The 26,102-nt window shown below is 49.1% G+C and overlaps 1 protein-coding gene across 2 annotated transcripts in view; it reads right to left on the bottom strand.

Moving 5' to 3' along the window:
- The window catches only part of TNRC6B (trinucleotide repeat containing adaptor 6B), a 232,204-nt gene that overhangs the window by 160,330 nt on the left and 45,772 nt on the right, over positions 1–26,102 (bottom strand). For both annotated transcript variants that reach the window (XM_040986413.1, XM_040986431.1), the window contains exon 2: positions 5,676–5,752. The gene's annotated coding sequence lies outside the window, so the exon portion shown is untranslated. The remainder of the gene's footprint in view (positions 1–5,675; positions 5,753–26,102) is intronic.

The raw sequence follows: 26,102 nt of genomic DNA, 5'->3' as shown, positions 1-26,102 counted from the left end.
CCACTAGCTGACACATTTCTGCTATATGTGTGCAGAATGCGACTGTTTGTACAGTCTCTAAAAACGCCCCAGGATCTGGCAATCTGCTCTGGGGCAGGGCAGGCTCTTCTAGGCCCAGCCTTGAGACCACAACATCATTCCAGGAAGCTGTCCCGCTGCTAGTGGATGGATGGGAAGGGGTGTCAAGAGATCCACTCTGTGCATTGAACAGGGCTGCCTGGGAAAGACAGGTTTGTGATGTAAAATGTAAAGCTGACAAGTCATAAGCTCTCAGCCTACAATCCCCCAGGCTCCAATGCGCCAACATCTCCCTGTGAGGCCCACAGTGACATCCAGTGTCCCTCTCCTGTTAACCACAGTCATGAATGACAAACCTGCATTGTTCTTTCCCTGAGAATGAGATTGACAGCCCTGGAAAAACTCAGTAACAAATCCAGGAAGATAAGCCATGCAAACTGCTCCCCAAATGTCTAAGTTCTCCCACTTCAAACAGGCTGTTTCCCAGATGTCTCCCAGGCACAGCTGAGCAGGAAAGCACCACTCCCACTCCCAGGGCCTGGCTCACGCACAACCTTGAGCTGGAGCCCTTCCCTCGGTGCCTGGCCCAGACCCAGGCTCCCGGCTCTGCCTGCGTGTTGCCCTGTGCTCATTTTGCTGCTGGCTAGGCTCTTGTTACGTCATCCTCTCTGTATGCTTTGGTCTAGTTCTCTTACATTTCTCCGCAGCATGACATGCCTGGCCGGCATCCTCTCTCCTCTGACAGCCACAGCCGTCTGCCCTCTCCGACTCCCCCGACACTGATCTACAGTCTGTCCCACAGTCCCTCCCCTTCCCCACTTTCAAATCCATCAACTCCTTACAAGACCCTACCCACAGCCCAGAGGAAGCCCTGCTCTCCTGATCCAGATCTCCGTTTCCCATGGGGCTAACAGTACAAATTATTGCAGGAAACCAACAAAGGAACTGAACCTCTTAGTGACTGGGATGGGGGTGGAAGTGGGGGTAACCACAGCTTGGCTGGAAAGTACACGGAGCTGTGATTGTGGCTGTACCTGAACAGTCAGGCCCACACTTGTAACTTGAGGGTGGCCTTGAAAAAAATGACAGTTTGCCTCCGCCTCAGCTTTCCCATGGAAACTTGCGGGTGCTAGTTGTTCTGAGGACTAGCAGACACGTGGTACACAGCAGGGACTCAGGAGATGGCCCACTCCCAGAGCTCTGCTCTGACTTGGCATGCTCACAGCCCCACGTGTCCTCGGCCAGCCCCTGGGGTTGAGCTGTGGGAGAGGAAGGCTGCTGCGTTCCCATCCCGGAGAGAGTCAGGAGCTTACCTGAATGGGAGTCGGGAGCAAGAAGCAAGCTATGGAGCCCGGCCTTCTTCCGCTTCTTCTGAGAGGACAGCTGCCCCCAGGGAGCATGTGTTCTGCCACCAACTCCACACAGGCAGGACCCTTCCAACACCCCAGGATTACATCAATTTGCCAAGTTCTGAGGTTCAGCGTTATCAAGTTCACTTGTCTGGAGCTGGAAGTAACATTTTCCAACTCAGCATTACACTAACAGAGGCAGCAGGTGGGTCTGCCAAATGCCTTGCTCTTGTATTTCTCGGTTGGTACAGAACTCACTGGGGAAGAGCGCTGTTTACTGAGTCTCTGAGACATGATGTCTGTGCGTGGACCTGGAGCTGTGACAGAGATGAAGTGACATTTGGGAAATAAATCACACATGGGATTTTTGAGGCTTCTCCCGAGCCAGGACCTAGGCTGTGGACAGCCAGAGTGTTTTCTATAGAAGCGTACATGAGGCCACATGAGCTGTGCACCAGTGGTCTGTAAGCCACAACCACACAGAATCTTAACCCTAGTGGTGAATGTAGTTATGGCAACTTTGCCACAAGTTGGCTGTTTCTATAGAGACCTGGCTGGGAGCACCAGGCACAGAAGCCTTAGTGAAGGGTTGGGGGCTTCTCAAGGCCTCGCCAAGAAATAAGCCATGGTGGACAGGGCTGGAGGGGTGGAGGAACTGAAAGCTCATGCAACGTCAGCTGTGTAGGTGACCGGTACACACTGGTCACTGTAGCCTGCGGAGCAAATGCCACTGTGCTGACCTCAACAAAGGGAACAGGGCCCTGGGATTGGTGGCTTTGGGACATGGAGGGCTGCCATGTTGACCCTGGGTGATGCCAACACAGCTCTTCCTAAGCAGGCAAGGCTGAGGTGAAGTTCAGACTCTGAAGACGACTTTCTTTACATAGGCCTTCCAGTCTGCAAAAGTTGCCACTTACTTGCTGCATGTAAGCTGTAAAGCAGGTGCTTTTCACACAGCACGTGCTGTACAAAACCAGGGATGCTTTATGCCTGGACTGCTTGTGCTCGGCTTATCCAGGTGATTTAAAAGTAAAATGGGAATTAGGAGGTTTCTGATTACTCAGGATGGATGCAAGGAAGAACAGACAGAAGAAAATCCAGACGGTTAGCAAGGAGAGGAGAGCCACGCATGCCCAGGCTGACCAAGACTTCCTAAGACCAACGCACTGAGAGACAGAGCTGGAGAGATGTCAGCAGAGAAAGTCTCTCCCTACCTTTGATGCTTCCCCCCGACGTGGGACAGTCCACCAAGCCTTACTATTGCTGCCCTATTACATCCCTGATCCATGCTCTCAGGGGGAAAGTGACTTGGCCAATGAGCGGTCTGGAAGAAGACTGGACTTAGGTGATCTGGCCCCTTCCTCTCCCTCTGCCTTTGGAGCTGACTGCTCTGCCCTGATTCTTCTCTCTTCCAGGCATGTGTCTATCCCAGATTGCTACTGAGTCAATAAACCTGGAATTGAGTCTGGAATTGAAACCATTCCTCTATGTCAACCTTATTAGTAAAAGGAGTAACAGTGACATTTGGATCTCTATCTGCATAAAGTCCTCTCTCCTGTACACGCTGGCTTAGAACCTGAGAGGGGTAGCTAACACTTCTGGGTGCTTCTGGATCCCAACTTGTGTTTTCTTAGAATCAAATTCAACTCTCTATATCAGTCTTTTACCCCAATAATATTATTACTATATTTTTTGTTTTCTTAGATTTATTTATTTTTTGTAAAGCAGAATTATAGAGAAACCTTCCATCTGATGGTTCACTCCTCAGATGGTTACAATGTCTGAGGCTGGACCAGGCTGGAAAGCTAGGAGCCTGGAATGCTGTGTGTGTCTCCCATGTGAGTTGCGAGGACCCAAGCACTCAGAGTTTCTTTTGCCGCTTTCCAAGGTGCATTAACAGGAAGCTGGATCAGTACTGAAGAGTGAGGAACTCAACCAGCACCCATACGGTATGCCAGCATCACAGATGGCAGCTTCACTTGCTATACCACAACACTGGTTCCTGTTACACTGCTGGCAACACAATTTTTCTTCCTAAGCTTGGTGCTAACTCATGTCCAGCTATTCTTTCAGTGAATACACAATCTGGCCAGTCCTCCCACTCTTCATGCTTCACGAAGCCAGGGGAGTCCTGTGCCTGCAGTGTCCTGAGCTTACTTCGATGATTTAAAGTAACATGTAAATTAGTGCTAATTTTTGACTATGGACATCACCAAATCAGCCCCCAGTGGGATTCCCTTCCCTTCATCATCAAACCACAGCTCTATGCTAAGCAGCAGTCAGTTCTGTCTCCATAAACCTTTCTTCACTGACACATTTCAACACCCGCTTACTCTGTGCTATGTGGATTCCTTTCTTTTTGTCCTTTCTTTCCATTATTCTCATTCTCCTTTGTTTTGAAACTGACCGTGATGTTTATTTAAAAAAAAAAAAAAACTGTGTTATATTCTTATTTCAAGGCAAGACTTAGGAGTTCTGTGTGGGGGCCCAACTCAGTTTCACTGTTCTGACAAAACAGAAGAGAATGAAGCAGCCAGGCCTTGGTATATGCTGAGCATGTGCTAGGGAGCTACAGTGGGTCTGAGATGTCAGAACTCATGGAGGTCTGAGAAGGCCAAGCCCACTGGTGGGAGGGATACCTGGAGGGGTGAACAAAGGAACCAGGACTGCCAGCAGAAGCCAGGCCAGCCAGTGTCCGCTCTGCCACAGCACACCACTCAACTCGGGGCTGTAACTGTGCACCCTGTGTACAAGTGATAGACAGTCTTGGCCAGGCACTCTGATGAGCACACAGGACAAGATGGATGTTGGCAACTGCATGGGACTTTTAAAGCTATACAGATTGCATGGGAGAGCCAGTGAATATGTGAGTACTACGGAAGCCCTCCAGGAGGCAGGGCCCATGTCAGTCTATCCAGCCTTGCCTGTCCTCTCTGCCCCTATGTGCTCTATTCCAGGAATCCCTTGCAGTGTTGCCAACGTGCCACACTGCTCTAACTCTGTATCACTTCCTTTGCCTCTCCTTCCCCTGATGCCACCGAGAAACACCCACTCCTCATTCAGGATCTAGCTTTTATAAAATATTTCCTGGTCCACCTCTAGGTGGAAGTGACAGCTCAATCCTGGGTGCCCTCAGCAGACCGGGTATGAATTCTCCTATGGAACCTATAAAAACTTTATTGGATTTATTTTCTCTTAAAAATGCCTCTATGTAATACTGATTGTATTATCAAATATTTAACACCAGATACTATTATTTTGTTAACCTGTGTATTTAATCCACTTAAAACCATATATTCGACATTTCGGAAGTAGTCAACAAGTTTCTAAAACAGGTACTATTAGAACTCAACAGGAAGGAAATGCTGTCACGGGAGTCAGAAAAAGAGGCCAACAGGAAAGTCACAGGAAGGAAGCTGCGGTCTTTCCCCTTCTTCAAAATCCTAAGCAAAAAGGAATGCACCAAGTAAGGCACAGACCATGGAAAAAAACTATCTAGGGCACATAAAACCAATTGTTAAGAGCTACAGAGGAATCCACTGGAAAAGAAGCCAGCATTGTAGCACAGAGCATTAAGCTGCCACTCGTCAACACCAGCCCATCTCATATCAGACTGCTGGTTGAAGCAAGCTCCAGTTGCTCTGCTTCCAATCCAGCTCCTTGCTAATGCACCTGGAAAATCAGTGGAAGAAACGCCAAAGATCGGGCCACCCTACCCACAAGGGAAACCCAGATGCAATTCCAGGCTCTTGGTTTCTACGTGTTGCAGTCCAGACTGTTGTGGCCATTGCAGGGTCAATCAACGGATAGAAGAGCTCTATAATTCTTACCCTATCTCTCCTCTGTTTTTCAATTAAATAAATCTTTAAAAAGAAGCATCCAGCAACACTCACTGAAATGAGGTTTATCACTGGTTTCCAGTACTACATTGCAGCAAGCAGGGGCTAAGAGAGCTCTTCAAAAAGGAAGGACATGACTACACATCTCACCTAGAAAGCTAGCTGTGGCTGCAGCAGGGGGAGACAAAAGGCAGAGAAACCAGGAACACGCTTGGGTAAAGCTTGCAATTGCTAATCTTCACATCTAAGCTCCAGCTGTGAAGGTCAAGACACCAAAGACCAGCAGCAGTGCGAACATCAGAGCTTCTATGGGACCAGTCACGGCAGGAGGCAGAGGGCAGAAGCACGGACGGCCAAGCTTCTGGACAGGCGCACCCTTCAGAACAGAACTCCGGGGACAGCCACACCAGGATGTGCCCTTCTTCCATTTCATGGCAATACTGGCTGGATGCACACTGTAAACATTTACCTTTGGCAGTATCCTGGGGCAACAGGAGCCCGTGAAGATGGGTCTAGGTCACATTCAGTGCAAAAAGAAGCAAAACCCTGGAAAGACAGAAAAAGCACAGTGAGCCACGCACCTGTAGCATGATATCCCAGGAGGCCGGAGCAGGTGGCCTCTCCCCCTCCCAGCTGTCACCTCCTCCAGCTCGGGGATAGGCAGGACATCCTTCACAGAGGGGTCTTGTATAAAATGCTGGGCTCCTCACACCAGTCCTAACGGCGAGCAGTCAGCAAGAATGGGAACCGAAGCACTTTCTGAAGAAGGCTTAAAAGTTGTCCCACCTTTGCCATTTCTGTTTGTGTTTTCTACCCGAACACCAGCAGTGGCCTCTCCTCCACCTGGACATCTCATAACCTCTTCCGATGAGCCACTTCCCAAGCTCCACTTCCGCCTCGCTCAGGCCACTTCCTTCTGGCTCTGCTGCCGTGGTCAAGGGCACCACCTCCACCCAGGAGTACAGACAGAACCTGAGATCTGCTTTGGATTTCTCACCCAATCACGTAAGTCCGCTGGTTAATCTGATTTCAAATTTTAAATTTGTATCTCTGATGTGCCCATGATTCTTCATGGTCATTGCCATCATCCCTCACGCGTGAGTCTCCTTAACTGCTCCCTTGGTCCTGCTCTTGTCCCTCCCCAGTCAACTCTTTTTTTTTTTTAAAGATTTATTTTTTTATTTTTATTGGGAAGGCGGATATACAGAGAGGAGAGACAGAGAGGAAGATCTTCCGTCTGATGATTCACTCCCCAAGTGAGCTCAACGGCCGATGCTATGCCGATCCGAAGCCAGGAGCCTCTTCCAAGTCTCCCACGCGGGTGCAGGGTGCCAAAGCTTTGGGCTGTCCTCGACTGCTTTCCCGGGCCACAGGCAGGGAGCTGGAAGGGAAGTGGGGCTGCCGGGATTAGAACCGGCGCCCATATGGGATCCCAGGGCTGCAAGGCGAGGACCTTAACCACTTGCGCCACTGCGCCGGGCCCCCCAGTCAACTCTTAAAAGAGCTGGAATGGCCTCTTCAAGATCAACTCACGACCACATGTTAACAGATGCAGTATAACTGTTATTTCAAGATGGCCTGTGTCCCTGGCTCTGAGAAACACACAAGCATATACACGTGAACATGCAGAACTGTAAGGACTCAGGAAACATCCAGCACCTTCATCAGACAGCAGCAGAACACAACTGCCACAAGGATCTCTTGCTCAAGGCTAGACCACCATTGTGGGTCTGAAGTGAGCAAAAGGGTGGTGACCCAGGGAGCCTCCGTCACAGGGCTATCACCTCCAGGAAGCAGGTCCCTTAGCTGTGCAAGCAGCCAGATGCATGGGTCCCAGAGCGTGACTTCTGCTTCTTACGGCATTGGCCCTATACACGCATCACAGAACGACGGGTGCTGCCTTGGCGAAACCTGAAAGTTGCCCGCTGCACTGTGTCTGTCACCAGCTCCACCTGGGCTCATTTCGCCTGTGTCTGAACTGACTGATCCGAGACTGAACTGTGCCGTGATGAGAAACAGCAGCACGTGGATGTGGGTGATTCCCACGCTCCTGCTACACACACCACTCTCCCAATCTCTTCTTCCAAAGGAAAGGTGACTTCGGGAAACACTGCTGCTTACTCAGGCAGCAGCTGCCTACTGGTTCACTCCACATTCCATTCTCACGGACTACATGGGGCTCCTGGTCTGCAACACATACAGCACCAGTTCCGCGGAGGACTCTGGCTCCTTCTCTGCCATCCACCTCAGGACTCATCTCCCCTCTCCTGGACTTGCCTCAGAGTGAACCTGCAGGGCTTCTGGGGCGACCCGGGCCGGCCTGCACATCCTTCCATGAGACACACCTTACGATCCATGGGTCTGTGTTCTCCAACAAGAACACCCTCACAGCAAGGATGATGCACGACTCGTCTTTTCCCTGGCACAGGGTAGTTGTGCACAAGGAACCAGTGTGAGTGCTTCCCCACTGGCCGTCCCTGGTGACAGTGGTTGGTGGTCAGGTGTGACCTCGGCGACTCAGAAAATGCCTGGGTTCTTTAATTGGTTGTCAGCCACAGAACATCAGAATACCACTAAGCATCAGCCTAGTCTGACTGAAGTTCCTGCCCTGGATCATACACCTTCTCCAGACTTAACGTTTCTTTAGTGCCAATTCTGTACCAACTTCACAGAGTAGCTCACTGACACAGATGTTCTCAGCAGGCCGGCATGGAAGCAGACAGTAGTCAGCTCAGTCCCTTTGCGTGCTGGGTGATAGGTCTCCAAGATGCTCCTGCTGGTTGGACTAGGTTTGTGACGTAGCACGTTAGACCACTGCCTGAAATGCTGGCATCCAAAGTCAGTGCCAATTCAACTCCCAACTGCTTCCCTTCCAATCCAGCTCCCTGTTAATGTGCGTAGGAGGTAGCAGAAGATGGCCCAAGAGCTTGGGTTCCTGCCACCCGTGTGAGGAGACCCAGATGAAGTGCCAGGCTCCTGGTTTCAGCCTGGCCCAGCCCTAGCTGCTATGGCCATTTGAGGAATGAACCTCATCTCTCCCTCATGCTCACTCCTCCGCCAATAAGAGCAATACGTGTTAGACCTTGTCAGCTCACTAAGAGGAAAAGGTGTTGATGAGGCAGAGCACGGACTGATGGGAAAACTGGGCAGTGCTCCACATACTCCTTCTTGAAATACTGATTTTATTTGAAAGGCAGAATTACAGAGAATGGGAGTGGAGAGGAGGAGGAGAGAAAGAGAGAGAAAAACTGACCTTCCACCTGCTGGTTCACTCTCCAAATGACCCAAGGATGGGCCAGCTGAAATCAGGAGTGTAGAATTCCACCCAAGTCTCCCCTGGGTAGCAGGGGTTCCAAGCACTTGAGCCATCTTCTACTGCTTTCCCAGGTGCATTAGCAGGGAGCTGGATCAGAAGTGCAATATCTGGGTCTTAAACCAGTATAAGCCGACTTCCCAGGCAGTAGCTTGGTCTGTTGCACTGCAACACAGGTCCCTCCAATATTCTTGGGCCAATTCCCACAGAGCAGTTTCACAACCTTCTCTGTGGGATGCCCAGCCTCCCTAGCAGGTGTGCTCACTTTCAAGAGAAATACAGAAACTACTCTACAAAGGACCTGGCTGAAGCTCTCCACACAATTACTGCCTTTAGGTATGCATAGTGGTGAACTCCTTAAAACCACACTGAAAAGCTCCGCTGTGGCACAGCTCAGCCGCGGCAGTAAGGAACCCTGAGAAACACCCGGGGTCTCTGTGTTCCCTTACTCAACAGTCAGACTGGTCTTGGGGTTTAATACTGCGGTGAGAAGTGGAAAGGGGCTTGGAGTAGCAGGGCCCCACTCCTGCTTTTAAACTGCAAGTAGACTCAAGGTTTCCTCCATGGCAGGTGTCTGGCACAGTGGCTACATTGCCACCTTGGATGCCCGTGCCCCATACAGGAGTGCCCGGCTCAAGTCCTGCCTCTGCTTCCAGTTCCTGACAGTGCCCCCTCTAGGAGGCAGCAGGTGCTTATGCTCCTGCCAGGCACGCAGAAGACTCAGACAGTTTCTAGCAACCGAGTTTGGACTTAGCTTTGACTTGGTCCTACTGCAGAAATTTGGGGAGTTCACCAGTACATGGTAGATCTGTCTCTCAAATAAAAAAATTTAAAAAGTTCTCCCAAAGCCAGGTTCCTAACTAAACTCACAGGATATAATCAGAACTAAATCTTCCCAAGGAACATGGCCACAGGAGGAAATACACATTCAATGAACTCCAGGTACTTTATGCTTGGGTTTCGTGTCATGTCGGATGTGGCAGGGTCTTGATATGCAGACTTAACTGTTCCGTGTGAGGGACGGGTACCCCCCAGCCCTCTCCTTGTCCCAATTTTTCTAAAACTCAGGGCTGGGTGAGTCTGACAGCTAGCATCATTCTTGAGAGGCAGCCTCTTGAGAAACGCTGTAGATTTCTGAATCACAAATAATCCCCAAAACTCTGAGTGTGTACCACCACTGGCAACTGATTTAACTTCAAGCAAGATGTTTTCAGAAGAGATATTTTAAGCAAAGCCACAAAGATGAGATGAGATGAACAGAACAGCAGGAGGGACACCCGAAGGCCCTGATGGCAGACAGGAGGGTTCCAACCATTCGGCTGTGAGGGCGGGGCAGCAGCTGCCCAAGTGGGTATGAAGGCACCAAGTTCATTAAGATGCACAAACAATATTAAAAGCCTAAGGAGGGGATGGGTGCTGCGATGCAGTGAGAGAATCAACAACTGGGATGCCCACATCCTAAATCAGAGTGTCTGAGACTGAATCTCAACTCTAACTTATCTAGCTTCCTGCAAATGCACACTTGGTTGGGGCAGTGGCAGGGCAAAGGGGGGCTCAAATGCTTGGATCTCTGCCGCCCACATGGAAATCTGGGGTAGAGATCCTGGCTTCAGTGTGGCTCAGCCCTTGCTATTGCAGGCATCTGGGGGAGTGAACCAGTGGATGGAAGAACTCTCCCACCTCTCTACCCTTCCTTTCTCTGAAAAGATACTTTAAATCCAAGTGTGTAGGGCATGCACTCCCAGCTTAAGGCGCACAGCGGAGACAGGTCTGCAACAAGCAGATGGGCTGACACAGCCACCCATGCATGACAGATGACTGCGGCTGGGAGCTTTGCACATGCTGCCTCTGCAGTTTCAGGCCACTCCCACACCAGCTCAGCGCTTGGGAAATCCTATAGCTACATTCGAGTCTGTCCACTCCTGAAAACATCCCCAACAGTCCAACGATGGGCTCCAGCTTTTGTCCTCTTCTTGGTCTCTTTCCTCTCCTAGTCTGGCTTCTAGAAAAAGCAGCTATGGTCTAGACATCCTTAGGGCCTGAATTCTGTCCATGTCAACTCCAGTTGTCAGACACAGTGGATACCATTTATCCTGTTCCTGTTTTAACCTCTTCGGCATTTAAAAATCAGGACAACTGACACTTGTCATTTGGAAGCTCCTTCCTGTCCTGACATTAAGGACAGATGCTGCAGATCCGGTCGCTGGGGGTCTGCCTTGCATAGCTGTAGCAGCCAAGGGCAGAGGAGCAAGGTGGCGGTGGTTAGGGACTGTGAATGCTGTAGTCAGAGGATGTGAGGGACACAGCCGTAGCAAATGATCCAAACCCAACCCGACTTCAAGGACCCAGTGGGATTCTGACATCACTCCAGCAGGGAGCAGGTTCTGTCCCTTGACCACTTAGGACGGGCCACCGGGCACCTGTGCTGCCTCAGTCTACCTCAGTCCTTCCAGCCTCTTGGACTGCAGGGTCTGTCGGTGTCCTCCCCAGGGCTTCATGCTGTTCTTTCTCTTTGTTGTGCACACAAGCCCTACCCTTTGTCTGGATGACACCCAGTCTCCCTCGCACTGACCTCTTGAGCCCTCAGAACTCTCTATGTAACCGTGTGACCACTGGCTGTCAGGGCCATCTGCCTCAGTGGACCTCCTGGGCGTTAAAACGCGGCCCATCTACAGCTCCAACCGCCATCCTCCAAGCGTTTGCTTCTGCCTCCCGAAGAGACCGTAAGTATCCCACTCAAATCTGAAATCTGGGGGCAGTGCCAGCTCCTTCCTCCCACCAAGCCCTGTCAGTTCTACCCCCAGCTAGACTGGCACCGCTTTGTTTTTGTTTTGCCTATTTCTACTGCTACTCACTGCCCTGGTGGTTCTGGTACGTTTTATTCTGACAGTTTTCAAATCACTTTTCTTACCCTCACAGCCTCCCTGCCCCCTCCGATGGAACAGCTTCAGAAAGCACACTTCCCGTCTTTGCAACACCGCCCATCCACCTTCCAGGTGAAATCCAATGCATGGCACCCGGCCCACTGTGGCGTCATCTGGAAGACCCACCCTGCCTTCAGCTTCCCGTGCTCCATGTGGCCTCAGGTCCTCCACGCAGGCCATCTCCATGTAGACTGCCTTCCCACTCACGGGACGCACTTCTCAACTTTCAGAGGCAGGCTCAAGGAAAGCGTTGCCATGAGGCTTCCCTCACTGCCTCCTCTTCTTTACAGGTCACCTGCGTGGAACCTTCTCCAGGGAACACTGCACTGGCCACACTTTTCCGCCAGGCTGGTTCCTGTGTGGGCAGGCGGAGTCTCCGTGATATTTATCACCTAGCACCATCCTTTCAGAGAGGAACAACAAGAGAGACAGCCCCAGTAAACTCTCGTGGAATGAATATATATTTAGGAAAAAATAACAACTCCATCTTATATGCTGAGCTTGCTCTAATAAAGGCAACACTCATCAGTTACAGAGGGTACCAGGACCGCGCCGCCCGTATGGCAGGCCCTGACGTCCCAGGGCGGCGGGCAGGACCGGTAGAGCCAGATGAAATGCATTCCGGCATCCTGGAAGTGGGGAAGATGACCCAAGAAAAACCAACTCAGTCCTGCACTGGGCTAGAGCCTTGTGCTGTACCTCAGTCTGTTCAAGTAATCCCCACCGCCCCAGGGACACTCTGTCAGTTCTTTCAAAGAAAACAACCAAGTTTTCTGAAAGCCTACACAGAAATGCGAGTCACATGGAGGCAGGAGTGGAAATGGAAACAAACAAGGAATCCAGGATCCCAGACTGGCTGCTCTGAGAGCAGATTAGACCAGCTTTCCTGGGAACGCTTTACTAAGCGCAGGCCGCTCTGCACCACGTTCGAGTTAAACAGAGGGGAGATGATGGATATGCTCACTGGCTTCATTACTTCACATTGTATTCATAAATCATAAAGTTACTGTGAACCCCTAAGTACATGCATACACTTTATCAATTTATAATTAAAATCAGATTATGTTCAATTTTTGTAACCAATTTACTGATGATGAAAGTCTTCGTTGGTCTACACCGTATATTAATTGCATGTAGTGTTAAAAACATCAAATGAGTTTCTTAAACTTTTTCTGCATTTGAGAGCCATAGCGGGGAGAGAGAGAGAGGTGGAGGAAGAGAGAGAGATTCCATCCACTGGTTTCTCCTCAAACACAAACAGCCAGAACTGGGCCGGGCTGGAGCTGGAAGCAGGAACTCCACCAGGAGTCCTCTGCAGGCCGCAGCAACTCCGACACTTCGGTCTTCACGGGCTGCCGGCCAGGGGCGGCCTGAGCAAGAGCCAGATGGGGAATGCAGCCGGGACTTGAAGTGCTGCATATGAGCACCCGGGTCACTAGGCCAAAAACCCCAATGACCGTTTCTATTAGGACTTATCAAGGGAGGCAAATGGAGTTTGCAAAAACGGCTTATTCAAGGCAGAATCTGAGTCCCAGATCCAGGAGACACAAGCTGGAGTCCTAGGGGAAGTGTCCCAACATGATTCAACTCTAGTCACAATCTGCACAAACACACACTGACCAGTCCGAAAAGAGCAGCCTCAGCAGGGGGTGCTTAGCTGTGGATCCTTTCTTTTTAAAAAGGTTTGGGCCCAGCGCGGTGGCCTAGTGGCTAAAGTGCTCACCTTGACTGTGCCAGGATCCCATATGGGTGCCGGTTCTAATCCCGGCAGCTCCACTTCCCATCCAGCTCCCTGCCTGTGGCCTGGGAAAGCAGTCGAGGACGGCCCAAAGCCCTAGGACCCTGCACCTGCTTGGGAGACCTGGAAGAAGTTCCTGGATCCTGGCTTCGGATCAGCACAGCACCGGCTGTTGCAGCCGCCTGGGGAATGAATCAATGAATGGAAGATCTTCCTCTCTGTCTCTTCTTCTCTGTATATCTGACTTTCCAATACAAATAAATAAATTTTTTTAGAAACCTAAGCAAATAAATAAATAAATAAAATAATACAAAAGAGAGATTTATTTGTTTCAGGCGCCAACACTGGCACAGCGAATTGAAACACTGGCTAAAAGCTGGCTTTTTGTATGAACGCTGCCTCAAGTTGTGGCTGCCTCACTTTTTGAGGAAAAATAAAGATATTAGTTTACTTGAAAGAGTTACAGAAATAGAGAGAGATGTATGGTGCTGGCTGGCCAATTTCAGAGAGCCACATTCCTGCCGTGTGTCCTAGGGACCCAACAGTGCCAGGGGCTGTCACGCACTCGCAGGCGGCAGACTGCCTCCGCAGTACAACAAACACCTGCTTCGTCTATCTGCCACCACACACCCTGGGACCCTCAGAGAACTCCGACCTAAGGTCTGACCCCGTGCGCTGAAGCTGGGCACAGCGGGCAAAGCCACCTTCCGCAACACCGGCGTCAGCTCAGCTCCAGCCGCTGCAGTCATGCGCAGTGAGCCAGTGGATAGAAGATCTTTTTCGCTGTCTCTCACTCTCTCCAGAAATCTGATCTGCCTTTCCAATAAAATTGAATAATGTTTAAAAACAAACGAACGAACAGAAACAGACCCGTCTTTGGGGCCTGGCAGCAGAGCGGAGGAGAGGAAGTTCACTAAGTGTGGCACAGAGCTGGGGGGAGGGCAGGGGGAGGGCGGGGGAGGGCAGGGGGAGGGCGGGGGAGGGCGGGGGAGGGCAGGGGGAGGGCGGGGGAGGGCAGGGGAGGGCAGGGGAGGGCGGGGAGGGCAAGGGGAGGGCAGGGGGAGGGCGGGGGAGGGCAGGGGGAGGGCAGGGGGAGGGCAGGGGGAGGGCAGGGGAGGGCAGGGGAGGGCAGGGGGAGGGCGGGGGAGGGCTGGGGAGGGCAGGGGGAGGGCAGCCAGCCCAACAGGGCTGCCCCCAGAGGGCAGCTAGGATTATGATGAAACTAACACAGGATTTAAACTGAGATTTAAAAAAGAAAAAACTTATCTACTGAAAAGGCAGATTTATATAAAGAGAAAAATGTTCCATCGGCTAGTCCACCCAAGTGACCACAATAGCCAGAGCTAACTTGATCCAAAGCCAGGAGCCAGGAGCTTCTTCTTGGTCTCCCACATGGGTTCAGGGTCCCAAGCACTTGGGTCCTCCTTCATTGCTGTCCTAAGCACATTAGCAGGGAGCTGAATAGAAGTGGAGCAGTCAGGACTTGAACCAGCACCCAAGTAGAATGCTGGCATGGCAGGTAGCAGTCTAATTGACTATGCCACAGTGATGACTCCACAGCAAATATCTTAAACCTGCTTCTGCAATCAGATAACGCCCATTGCTGCATGCCTGCGTACTCACGAGAGATCAGCTAGGAAGACTTACATTGTCTTAGTTAGACTGAAACCACAACCTCAAAGACCCCTGAAAGGGGTCTCTGTAACCAAGACCCTTGGTTACCATGCTTGGAAAGAACAGTTCTAAGCCAGCAGCTGCCTGGAAGGAAGCAGTGTCTGCTGAGGCCTAATTCCCAAGGCTGCAATGCTCTCTCCCTACAAACCTCCCTGGGGCCTCAGGGGCAGAGCTGGCCAATCGAGGCAGTGCCAGGCAGGGCTGCACCGACAGCCAGGCGAGGCGTCCCTTCTTATAACTGCGGGCACCTTCAGGGAGGCTCCACTGCCCTGGGCAACATTCCCTGGCAGCCACGGCAGGTTCTCCTCGCTGGCGCCTCCACTGTGCTCTCCCACGAGAAGCTGTAAATGGCTTACCAGAAACTTCCTGGCTGTGGCTTCCCAAGGCTGTGTTTGCTAACTGCAAAATCATCTCCCTGCCCCCTCCCACCACCGCCCAGCAGCCTGGAAGCTTCAGACAGTTCTTGGTCTGGCTGTTTTCAAAGGCAAGTCGAGCAGCGGCCACGTAGGCAGCTCTTCTTTGGACGGTCATGTGAGCGCCTATTCTGTTCCTGAGCGTCCTGCAACTGCACACTGCAGCATGCAATGTCACGGCCCTCACTGCCATACACTGGGAACATCTGCCTTCACAGTTCTGGCTGGAAAACTAAAAACAAGCAACACAGAATTGATAAAAAGTTCACATTCAAAATAATGAAGTTCCAGCAACCTATAAAAAAAAGATAAGCTCAAGAAGAAAAAGTGGCAAACGCTTAGACAAACATTTTGCCAAACAACAAAACTCCAAGTTATTTAAATAGCAACCAATAAACACAAGAAAAGGTGTCTAGCCTCAACAGTGAGAGGAACAGAAAAGAGTCATAACGACATATCATTTATACCATACGACGCACATGCAAATCTGATTATAGAAAATATGCAACAACAGCACTTTTCAAACCTGACTTGCATAGACATAAATTATTTTATCTACTTTGGAAAAGTTTGGTATTATTCTTTTGTTGATTTGTTCTTACAACTCTTATTTATTTTTACTTATTTGAAAGGGAAATCTGCTAGTTCCCTCTCCCAATGGCCCCGACAGGTGGGGCGAACTCCGTGCGCTTCTCCCCTGTGGGGCCAGGGACCCTGAGAACTGGAGCCATCACCTCGAGTCTCCCAAGGTGCACGTTAGCAGCAACAGGAATCTGAGTGATGCCAGGTCGCAAAGCCAGCCACCCCGACACGGGATCCAGTTGTCGCCAGAGTGCCTACCATACCACAATGCGCATGTCAGCATTATTCTCTCAGAGGGAAAGTGGGACAAGCACCAACTGCACCCCTGGGCACACAGGGGACTCAAACGCACGTGCGCCAAAGGCACACACACAGCGCCACTAGGCCTGGCAGGCCCAGCCAAAATGTCATCATATACTAAAGTCCCAGCTCAACAAGGGACACCAAAGCAGGTCATCTGACCATCCAATACACAGGGATGCGACAGATAATAGCCAAATGCCACAAACAGGATAGTGCCACCTGACACGACAGTAAGACACCCTCCACTTGATGTCTACCCAGAAAAGGGAACCTGAAGTAACGTGAAGTCAGCCAGTCTGCTATTTCTCTGTTGTTCTTTCTCTCTGCCTGGCCACACCAGGAAATTCTGAAAACACCAATCTGTTTTTGTTGCTTTGCATCCACTTTCTTCAGTATTTCTACCTATTAAACCTCTTCCATTCAGTCCTGCAGAAGACTTACTTGGTTTTATGCAATAAAGCACTGCCCAACACTTAACACAAAATAAGCCAATTAATACTTTTTAAGAAGATTTCTTTTGATTAGAAATACAGAGCTAAGAAGGAGAGACAAAAAGAGATAATCTATCTAGTGGTTCACTCGCAAATGGCCACAATGGCCAGAGTTGAGCCAATCAGAAGTCAGGAGCTCAAGTCCAAAAGCCCAAGAACTTGAGCCATTCTCTGCTGCTGTCTCAGGCCATAAGCAAGGAGCTGGATCAGGAAGTGGAGCAGCTGGGACTAGATGCAATGCCATAGAAGATGCTGGCCCCATAGGTACAGGCTTGACATAGTATACCACAGTACTGAGCCACTATACATTTTTTAAAGATTTATTTTTATTGGAAAGTCAGATATACAGAGAAGAAGATCTTCCATTCGCTGATTCACTCCCCAAGCGGCTGCAACGACAGGAGCTGTGCCAATCCAAAGCCAGGAGCCTGGAGCCTCTTCCAGGTCTCCATGCAGGGGCAGGGTCCCAAGGCTTTGGGCAGTCCTCGACTACTTTCCCAGGTCACAGCAGGGAGCTGGATGGGAAACATGGGGCCACGGGGATTAGAACAAACTCCCATATTGGATCCTGGTTTGTGCAAGGCAAGGATGCTAGCCACTAGGCTACCATTCCAGGCCTCCAATACATTTTTTTGAAGACTACTTATTTGAAAGGCATAGTAAAAAAAAAAAAAAAAAAAAAAAAAAGAAAGAAAGAAAGAAAGAGGGAGCAGGCAAGCACGTTTCCACCTACTGGTTCAACACCCCCACCCCCAAAATATCTGCAACAGCTAATGCTAGGCCACCCCAGTCAGGAGTCAGGAAGTCCATCTGGGGCTCCTGCATGGATACCATTCTCTGCTACCTTTCTCTGTGCGTGAGCAGGAGGCTGGAGTGGAAGTACAGCAAATCATGGCTTAGCCCACTGTGTCACAACACTGGCTCCCCAACTTAGACTTATCAACTGTGATTTTAGCATAGTCAGAACACAGGCTACCATGGTGTGAAAAGGGAGCAGCATAGACAATCTAGGAAATGAATATACAACACACGATACCATGGAGACACCATTGTTTAGAGGTACCTGGGTGACACAGCTAGGAAAGAAAATAAGCTGAGCTCCCACAAGGAAGGAGCTGCGGGCTCACTCCAAGGTCCCACTCCCTGCCTTGGAGGGGGTCACTTCGAAGTAACTCCTTGAGCTTCACACTTGGATATCTTCTGACTGTGTGTAATTTAAAAATTTATTTATTTATTTAAAAGGTACTGAAAGAGAGAGAGAGAGGTATCAGTTTTGCATCTGCTGGTCCACTCTCCAAACTGCCACAACAGCCAGGGGCCAAGTTAGGCTGAAGAACCAGAAACTTGATCCTGGTCTCCCACAGCGTGGCAGGGAGCCAAGCACTTGCACCATCCTTGGCTATCTTCCTAGGAGCATTAGCAGAAAGTTGGAGTGGAAGCGAAGCAGCTGGGATTCAAACTGGTGCTCTGAATGAGATGCTGGCACCACAAGCAGTCAATTAACCTACTGTACCACAATGCACACCCCACTGTGTGACACATTTCACAATAAAGATAGATTTAAAGACAAACAAAGATAAAACCGCTCTAAAGGGGAAAAGAGATCTTTTGTATAAATTTAAGCATGAGCTCACTGGACCTAGATTCCTCAGGTCTGCTGGGCCTTCACATCAGGCTGCTTTCCCGTCTCATCCTGCCATCATCTTTCCGCAGAGTCTGCCACATTCACTCTGAGCCATATGCTTTCTCCACCTCCCCTGGTGGCAAACTATACAGCCATATCCCAGTCACTCTTCTGCCAGACTAATGACAAACTGTCAATCAAGACAGCCTGGGTGTCATCTGTGAGGAACCTTTACAAAAAAAGACTTATTTCTAGGAGCCAGAGAACAGGCTCCCAGTCCACTGGCACACTCCGCAAACATGCACAGCAGGCAGGCTGGGGGAGGGCGAAGCTTGGAGCCAGGAACCAAGAACAAGTCTCCTAGGTTGGGGGATGTCAGGAACTCGAGTCCTTAAGCTGTCACTGCTGAAGCCGGAATCAGGAGCCAGCATGGGAACTGGACCCCAGGACCCTGACATGGGTCCTGGGCACCCTAACCACCTGCAACACATGCTTCTCTCTCGGTGGGACCTTTTGAGGAGACACTGTCTTTCAGGTCCAGGCTGTATGACCTGACCAGATTCCTGAGCTGCCATTGGTAACCTGTGGCATACAGGTTAAGGTACCAATCTGGGGTGGCCATTTGGCACAGCGATAAAGACACTGCTCGGAACAATCACTTTCTGTACCAGTGTCTGAGTTTAAGTCCTGATCTACTTTGCATTACAATTTCCTGGTAATGCCCACCCTGGATTGGCAGCAAGAACTGGCCCAAGTACTTGGGTCTCTACTATTTGCACGGGAGACCAGGATGGAGTTCCAGCCCAGCAAAGCCCTGCTCATCGCAGCCATTTGTGGAATGAATCAGCAGATGGAGATCTCTGTTTATCTGCCTCTCCCTCTATTGTAACTCTACCTTTCAAGGACACATTTTCTTTAAGGTATCAGCCTAGGGCTGGTGCCATGGCAAATCAGGCTACGCCTCCACCTGCAGAGCTGACATCCCATATGGGCACCAGTTCAAGTCCTGGTGGCTCCACTTCCGATCCAGCTTCCTGCTTATAGCCTGGAAAGGCAGCGGAAGACAGCCCAAGTCCTTGGACCCTGCACCCACATGGGAGACCCAGAAGTTCTTGGCTCCTGATTTCAGACTGGCCTAGCTCTGGCCATTGTGGTAATTTGGGGAGTAAACCATAAGATAGAAGTCATTCTCTCTCTCTCTCCTAGTCTCTCTCCATCTCTGTAACTGTGCCTTTTAAAATAAAAATAAAATAAATCTTAAAGTATCAGTTTTCTCATCCAACAGCTTCCTCATTTACAAAACACGATTTAAAAAAAAAAAACAGGCTACAGTGAAGACTAAATGTGTGAACATGTACACAGCCTGTCAGAAGGAGCCTGGGACAGGGCAAGCACCAGCCAAGTGTTACATCCTGTCTCCTTCCTGGTGCACCTCCCGCCTGTCTCATTCCTCCTCTGGCTTTCCATGGACCAGGAGAGTGGTTTGCTGTCTGTGCGGTCTTACTAATACTTCCTGGAAAGCAGAGGGTGAATCTTTGGCATCTCAGTCTCTCCCCCTAACATCTAGCACATTCCCTGCCATGTGGCAGATGCTCAGTGAGTACTTGTGAACTAAAGGAGCTGACTCCAAAGTTGGATGTGAATCACAGAGGAGTGGGCTCCCAGTGCTGTGCCAGGCAGACACCACCCCCGACAGCAGTGCCCTGCCAGGCCCCCCAGCCGTGGCTGAGAACCGCCTGCAGACGCCCGCCCGCGTGCGACAAATGAGATGTGGTTTGTTTTCTCCAGCTGCCGCAAGGCTACCACGAAGCTCCAATGATAGGACATGTCAAGATTTGTTGAGAGAGAGGCTCTACAATGATACAAAACTTCATTGCCTTACCAGAAGAACATGGTTATTACTGATTTTAACATCTAGAAGGGCTTTAACAGGTAATAAACAATTAACTTAAAGCAAAACTGCAATCTGGTGTGATCTAAGGTAAGATTCTTATTTTTGCTTGAAAATATTTTGCATCCAAAACTCCCAACTCTTAAACACTTCTCATTTGGTTATCAATGCTTTTATACAATGTCAAAACAAATATTTATGTGTGTCAATGTTTGAAACAGCCAGAAAGAGGAGCCAAATGCCCATCACCTGGTGAGTGGCTAAACAAGCCATGCTACACACACCCCACGCAACTACTCAGCAGTAAAAAGGAGCACGCTGCCCACCCATCCCAGCACAGAGCCATCTCCAAAGCCCGTGTGACATGCAAGAACCCAGCTGGAAAGGCCACATACTGTATGATTTCACGTACACGAAATGTCCAGAAAAGGTAAATCCACAGATACAGAATGTCCACTCCTCCTGCCTGGGGTGGGGCGGGAGGACGGCACACAGCCCAAATCAAGAGAGACCTCTAGGGGTTAATGAAAACATTTCACATGAGTTGTGATGATTAAACAACGGTGTAAATTTATGAAAAATATTTTAAGTGTGTACCTGAAGTGGGTAAATTTTATAGTATGTAAATTATACCTAAATAAAGCTGGTTTTAAAAAATGCAAATTGTAGCAGTCTTTTAGAGCTCGCTGCAATTCTCACATCTTGAAAATCTCTCCCACACATGTGGGACTAAGGCACATAAAAATGAAGCATAACCAGAAGTCAGCTTTTTAAAAAAAAGTATTTTAATGTCACAATTGAAATACTTTAAAGACCTAAACAACTATCTCTATGCTCACTTCCCACCCTAGAGCCAGCAAACGAGGACCCTGATAAACAGGCTTTCCTTGTCACGCTTACCTCAACCCACTCACACACACACTCTGGCCTCGCCTTCATTTCTAACAGCAAACATGTATACTTGGCCTAGTCCTCCTGTTTTTGAGTACAACAAGCAAGCAAAAGCAAAAGGTAAATTCAGAGAGCAGAGTGTAAAATGAGATAAAAGAATCACAATAAACACAAAACAAGCCGAATTTCTAAGTAGGGTTTATGGCAACCCTTCAAAATTAATAGTTCTTTTATACAAATGTATTGTAGTACTTCAGATGACATTCTACGAGTCCAAAAAACTATCCAAATTAGTTTACTGCACTGGAATTGCTAAAGCAGACACTGCTTAAAGTGGGTCACTGGCTGGGCCATCAAAGCATCCAGGGCTGCAGACACCTGCCAAGTGGTTGGCCTTGATGGGACGTGACCCAGACGACACGGGGAGAAGCACACTGGCTGCATGAGCTGTGTGATGGAAGTATCCCAACAGATCTCACTTGACACTTCTCTCACTGCAGATTCTCCAACAGGGGAAGAACAAACCGCAAGAAGTCTCTTGGAAGGAGCACGTCCGGAGTCGGTGTTCAGAAAATGCCGCTTCCTGCCCTTCCTCTTCAGAGCTCCGTCTCCAACACCCAGAAATCCTCCTTGTGAAAAATCTGCCTCCTTCCCCTCCAAGTCTGCTCTCAGCAGTGAAGCTGTCATCTGGGTCTCGAGGACAGAAAGCCAAGCAGGACACTGCGAGAGTAACGTCCGCCGGTGTGAGGACGCAGGCTGAGCAGATCCAGAAACACCACCCGTCTGCAGCTCACCCGCACCTTCCCAGCCAGAACCTCCAGGAGCAGCGCCAGGACTCCCCACTGCTAATAAGGCCACCAGGTCATCCTGACGGAGGACACAGCTCAAGAAAAGCAGAAGAGGAAGGAATGGGTCAAGATGGAGAGACAATCTGGGGACTTGCCAAACTCCAACCCAGCAACGTGAAGAAGCACTTGTCTCCAAATGTGACCTCACTGCTGGCTAACAAAACCCTCTAAACTGATTTAAATGGGATGTGGGACAGACTGGACAAGCCTGCGGCACATACTGGCAAGCAATGGGAACCGGGGCAGGGGGCAGAACTGGTGGGGGTTATGGGGAGTCGCCCCAACTGGTTTGCGTGAGGGCTGAGTATCAAGTGGGCAGGATCGAGCTGGACTACAACACCCGTTGGTTCACAAGGAATTCAGGGCTGGAAACAGAACGGACCCAGCAATCACAATGACCAGCACGTGCATAAGCTGATTGGTGTGACGGACGGTGTTGGAGTCTGTACTAGCAAACTCACTCAAGAATCAGATCTGGGATCATCTCAGATGAAGTTTCTTTGGAGATCCCTCCAACTGAACTGCTGATCTTAGAACCCCAACCCTGAAGAGACTGTCGGCCAATGGACTCTGAATAGGTTTCATTGCGATTGGAACGGCGAGATTGGCAGCAATCCAGAACTGATGAACTATCAAAACTATTTGAGCAGGACCCTTGGAGTACGCCTCCTGTTGGGGATCGGGGAAGGGTGGGAGGTTGGGTGGGGCTTTTCCCTTTGTTACTCCCCTAACCCCAGATACAGGGAAAAATGATAATATTAGTGTGGAAACAATGGCTTTACCCACTTTCACCCTGTAGCCCTTGACCCTCTGTACCCTAATCAAGTAAGATTATTTAAAAAAAAAAAGTAGAGAAATAGATAATACTTTAGCATTATGTCTAGTCACCCTACTGTTCTATTGAACTTCAGGCTCTCTTGTTCCTATGGATTAAATTAATGTTCATTTAAAAAAAAAAATCTCGAAACTGCCTGAGTGCACCCCCACCCCCTTCCTGCTTCTCCTGGGTTTCCAGCGCAATATTCATGTATTGCTCACACGGCTAGGGCTGAAGGCAGTCATGAGGTGTGAACACTCAATTAAACGAGTGCTTCAAACCAGTGGAGAAAATGCAATTTATTCAACAAAAGGTTTTGGAATAACTGGCTAGTCACTATGGGAGGCATATTGCTTATTCTATACACCTTTAAAAAAAAGATGTATTTATTTCTATTGGAAGGGCAGATCTACATAAAGGAGAGAAGATCTTCCATCCTCTGGATCATTCCCCAAGTGACTCCAATGGCTAGAACTGAACTGATATGAAACCAGGAGTCAGGAGCTTCTTCTGAGTCTCCCATATGGGGGAAGGGGGTCCAAGGCTTTAGGCCATCCTCTGTTGCTTTCCCAGGTCACAAGCAGGAAGCTCAATGGCAAGTGGAGCAGCCAGGACATGAACCAGCACCCATATGGGATCTTGGTGCTTGAAGATGGAGAATTAGCCCACTGAGCCTAATGCTGGGCCCTATTCCACACATCATAACTCCAGACACCAGAGTAAAATTCCATGTAAATAAAAAGCCTGAATTTAAAAACAAAAGTAGAATGAGGGCAGCAGATGAAATCATGGGCAAAATAGTTTATTCCTTGTAATTAATTTATTTTTAGTTATTTTATGAAACAGAGTTTAATCTTCTAGCTGCTGGATCATCTGTAAGTGCCTACAACAGACAAAGCCAGATCAGACTGAAGTCGGGCGTGTGGGGCCCCACGTGGCTCCCCCATGTGGATGCCAGGGACCTAGTAGTGGAGCCATTACCTGCCGCCTCCCAGGGTGTGTATCAGCAGGAAGCTGAATCAAAAGCAGAATCAGGACGTGGACAGAGGTCCTCTGAGAGGGAAGCCACACACCCAGTGGCCTTTTGTGCTTACATTATTACTAGTTGAGCAGCAGAGAGCAATACATACCGGCAGAATTGAGTTCCTATTTGCTGGTCACACCCAAGTGTCTGGAACTGCCCAGGACTGGCAGCTAGAAACCCAATCTGATCTCCCATTGTGACGGCAGGCACTACTCAAGCCTTCACCAACATCAGATGAACGGATATGAAAATGTGGTATATATACATGATGGAATATTATTCAACTATAAAAAGTGAAATTCTGTCACCTGCAACAAAATGGATTCAATTGGAGGACATCATATTGACTGAAATAAGCCATATCCAGAAAGATAAATACCACATGTTCTCTTTTACATGTGGAAACTAAAATTTAAAAAAGAAAAAAAAAAAACCAAGGCTGTTGTGTTGTGACAGCTCAATTAGCTAATCCTCTACCTGTAAGTACCAGCTTTTCATATGCGCACTGGTTCATAACCCAGCTAGTCCACTTCCCATCCAGTTTCCTGCTATTGGTCTGGGAAGGCAGTGAAGGATGGTCCAAAGCTTTGGGACTCTGCACATGTGTGGGAGCCCTAAAGAAGCTCCTGGCTTCTAGCTTCAGAATGACTCAGCTCTGTCCATTGAGGCAATTTGCAGAGTGAACCAACAGATAGAAAATCTTTCTCTCTGACTCTCCTTATCTCTGGAAACTGCCTTTCCAACAAGAATAAATGAATTATTTTAAAAAAGAAAAACCTGGGCCCAGCACAGTAATCCAGTGGCTCAAATCCTTGCCTTACATGTGCTGGGATCCCATATGGGCACCGGTTCAAGTTCCAACTGCCCCACTTTCCTTCCAGTTCCCTGTTTGTGGCTTGGAAAAAGCAGCCTTGAGACCCTGCACCTGCATGGGAGACCCAGAGGAAGCTCCTGGCTCCTGGTTTTGGATCGGCTCAGTTCCAGCCGCTGTGGCCACTTGTGGAGTGAACCAGCAGATGGAATATCTTTCTCTCTGCCAATCTTTCTGTCTCTCCTCTCTGTAAATGTGCCTTTCTAATCAAATTTTTAAAAATCTAAAAAAAAAAAAAAGAAAAAAAATCACTGAAATGAAAAAAGAAATGTCTATCTATATCAGTATTGTTACAATTACAGATTTGTAAAGTTTTCTTCATATCTTTACCAAACCAATGATTAAGAAGCTTATGCTATTATAATTTTAATGATTCATGATTACTTTTCTTTAAAAACTAAATTTGCAATTTTTATAAGATTTATTTATTTTTATTGGAAAGACAGATTTAGAGAGAAGGAGAGATAGAAAGATCTTCCATGCACTGGTTCTCTCCCCAAGTGGCTGCAACAGCCAGAGCAAGGCCAAGTCCAAAGCTGTGGTCGTCGTTTCCTCTGAGTCTCCTGATGGACACAGGGCCTAAGGCTGTGGGCCACCCTTCGTTGCTTTCCCAGGCCATGTGCAGGGAGCTGAATCGGGAAGTGAAGCAGTTGCGATGAACTGGTGCCCATGTGGGATGTCAGTGTTACAGGCAGGGGCTGAGGCTGATATGCCACTGTACTGGCTCCTGATCTATTGATTACTGTGTAATTTATTATATATATGGATGAAATACTCATTTTTCCTTTTTGGTTATTATTTAGAGCCGTTACCTTCATTCCCACTAAACTGAGCTCTTTTTGTTTTTTACTTACTGAACTTCCTATAAAGTATTAAGCCTTTTATTGTGTAAATCTAGAGTACATTATCTCAAGCTTAAAAAAATAAACAAGGGAGGAGGGAGGAAGGGAAGAGGGACAATCACCAGATTCCTAAACAGTGATCCAACTGTGGGCTGGTGCTGTGGCACCAGCATCGCACACGGGCACTGGTTGAAGTCCCAGCTGCTCTGGTGCTGTGGCACCAGCATCCCATACGGGCACTGGTTGAAGTCCCAGCTGCTCCATTTCCAATCAATCTCCTGATTTTTGGCTTTGGACCAGTTCAGCTCTGGCTGTCTCAACCATTTGGAGTGAAACTAACATTGGACAGAAGATCTCTCTATAACTCTTTCAACCAAATAAATAAATCTTTTTTGTTTTCAGAAAAAGGTAGCTGAGTTTTTTGGTTGTTGTTGCTGTTGTGTTAATCCATCTAATCCGGGCCCGGTGCCGTGGCCTAGCAGCTAAGTCCTTACCTTGCATGTGCCAGGATCCCATAGGGGCATCGGTTCTAATCCCGGCAGCTCCACTTCCCATCCAGCTCCCTGCTTGTGGCCTGGGAAAGCAGCTGAGGACAGCCCAAAGCCTTGGAACCCTGCACCCGTGTGGGAGACCTGGAAGAAGCTCCTGGC

The sequence above is a fragment of the Ochotona curzoniae genome, unplaced genomic scaffold (genome assembly GCF_017591425.1).
Source record: "Ochotona curzoniae isolate NIBS_2020 unplaced genomic scaffold, NIBS_Ocur_1.0 contig_1014, whole genome shotgun sequence".
In the NCBI taxonomy this organism is placed as follows: domain Eukaryota; kingdom Metazoa; phylum Chordata; class Mammalia; order Lagomorpha; family Ochotonidae; genus Ochotona; species Ochotona curzoniae.
This window is presented reverse-complemented; position numbering and strand designations above follow the sequence as displayed.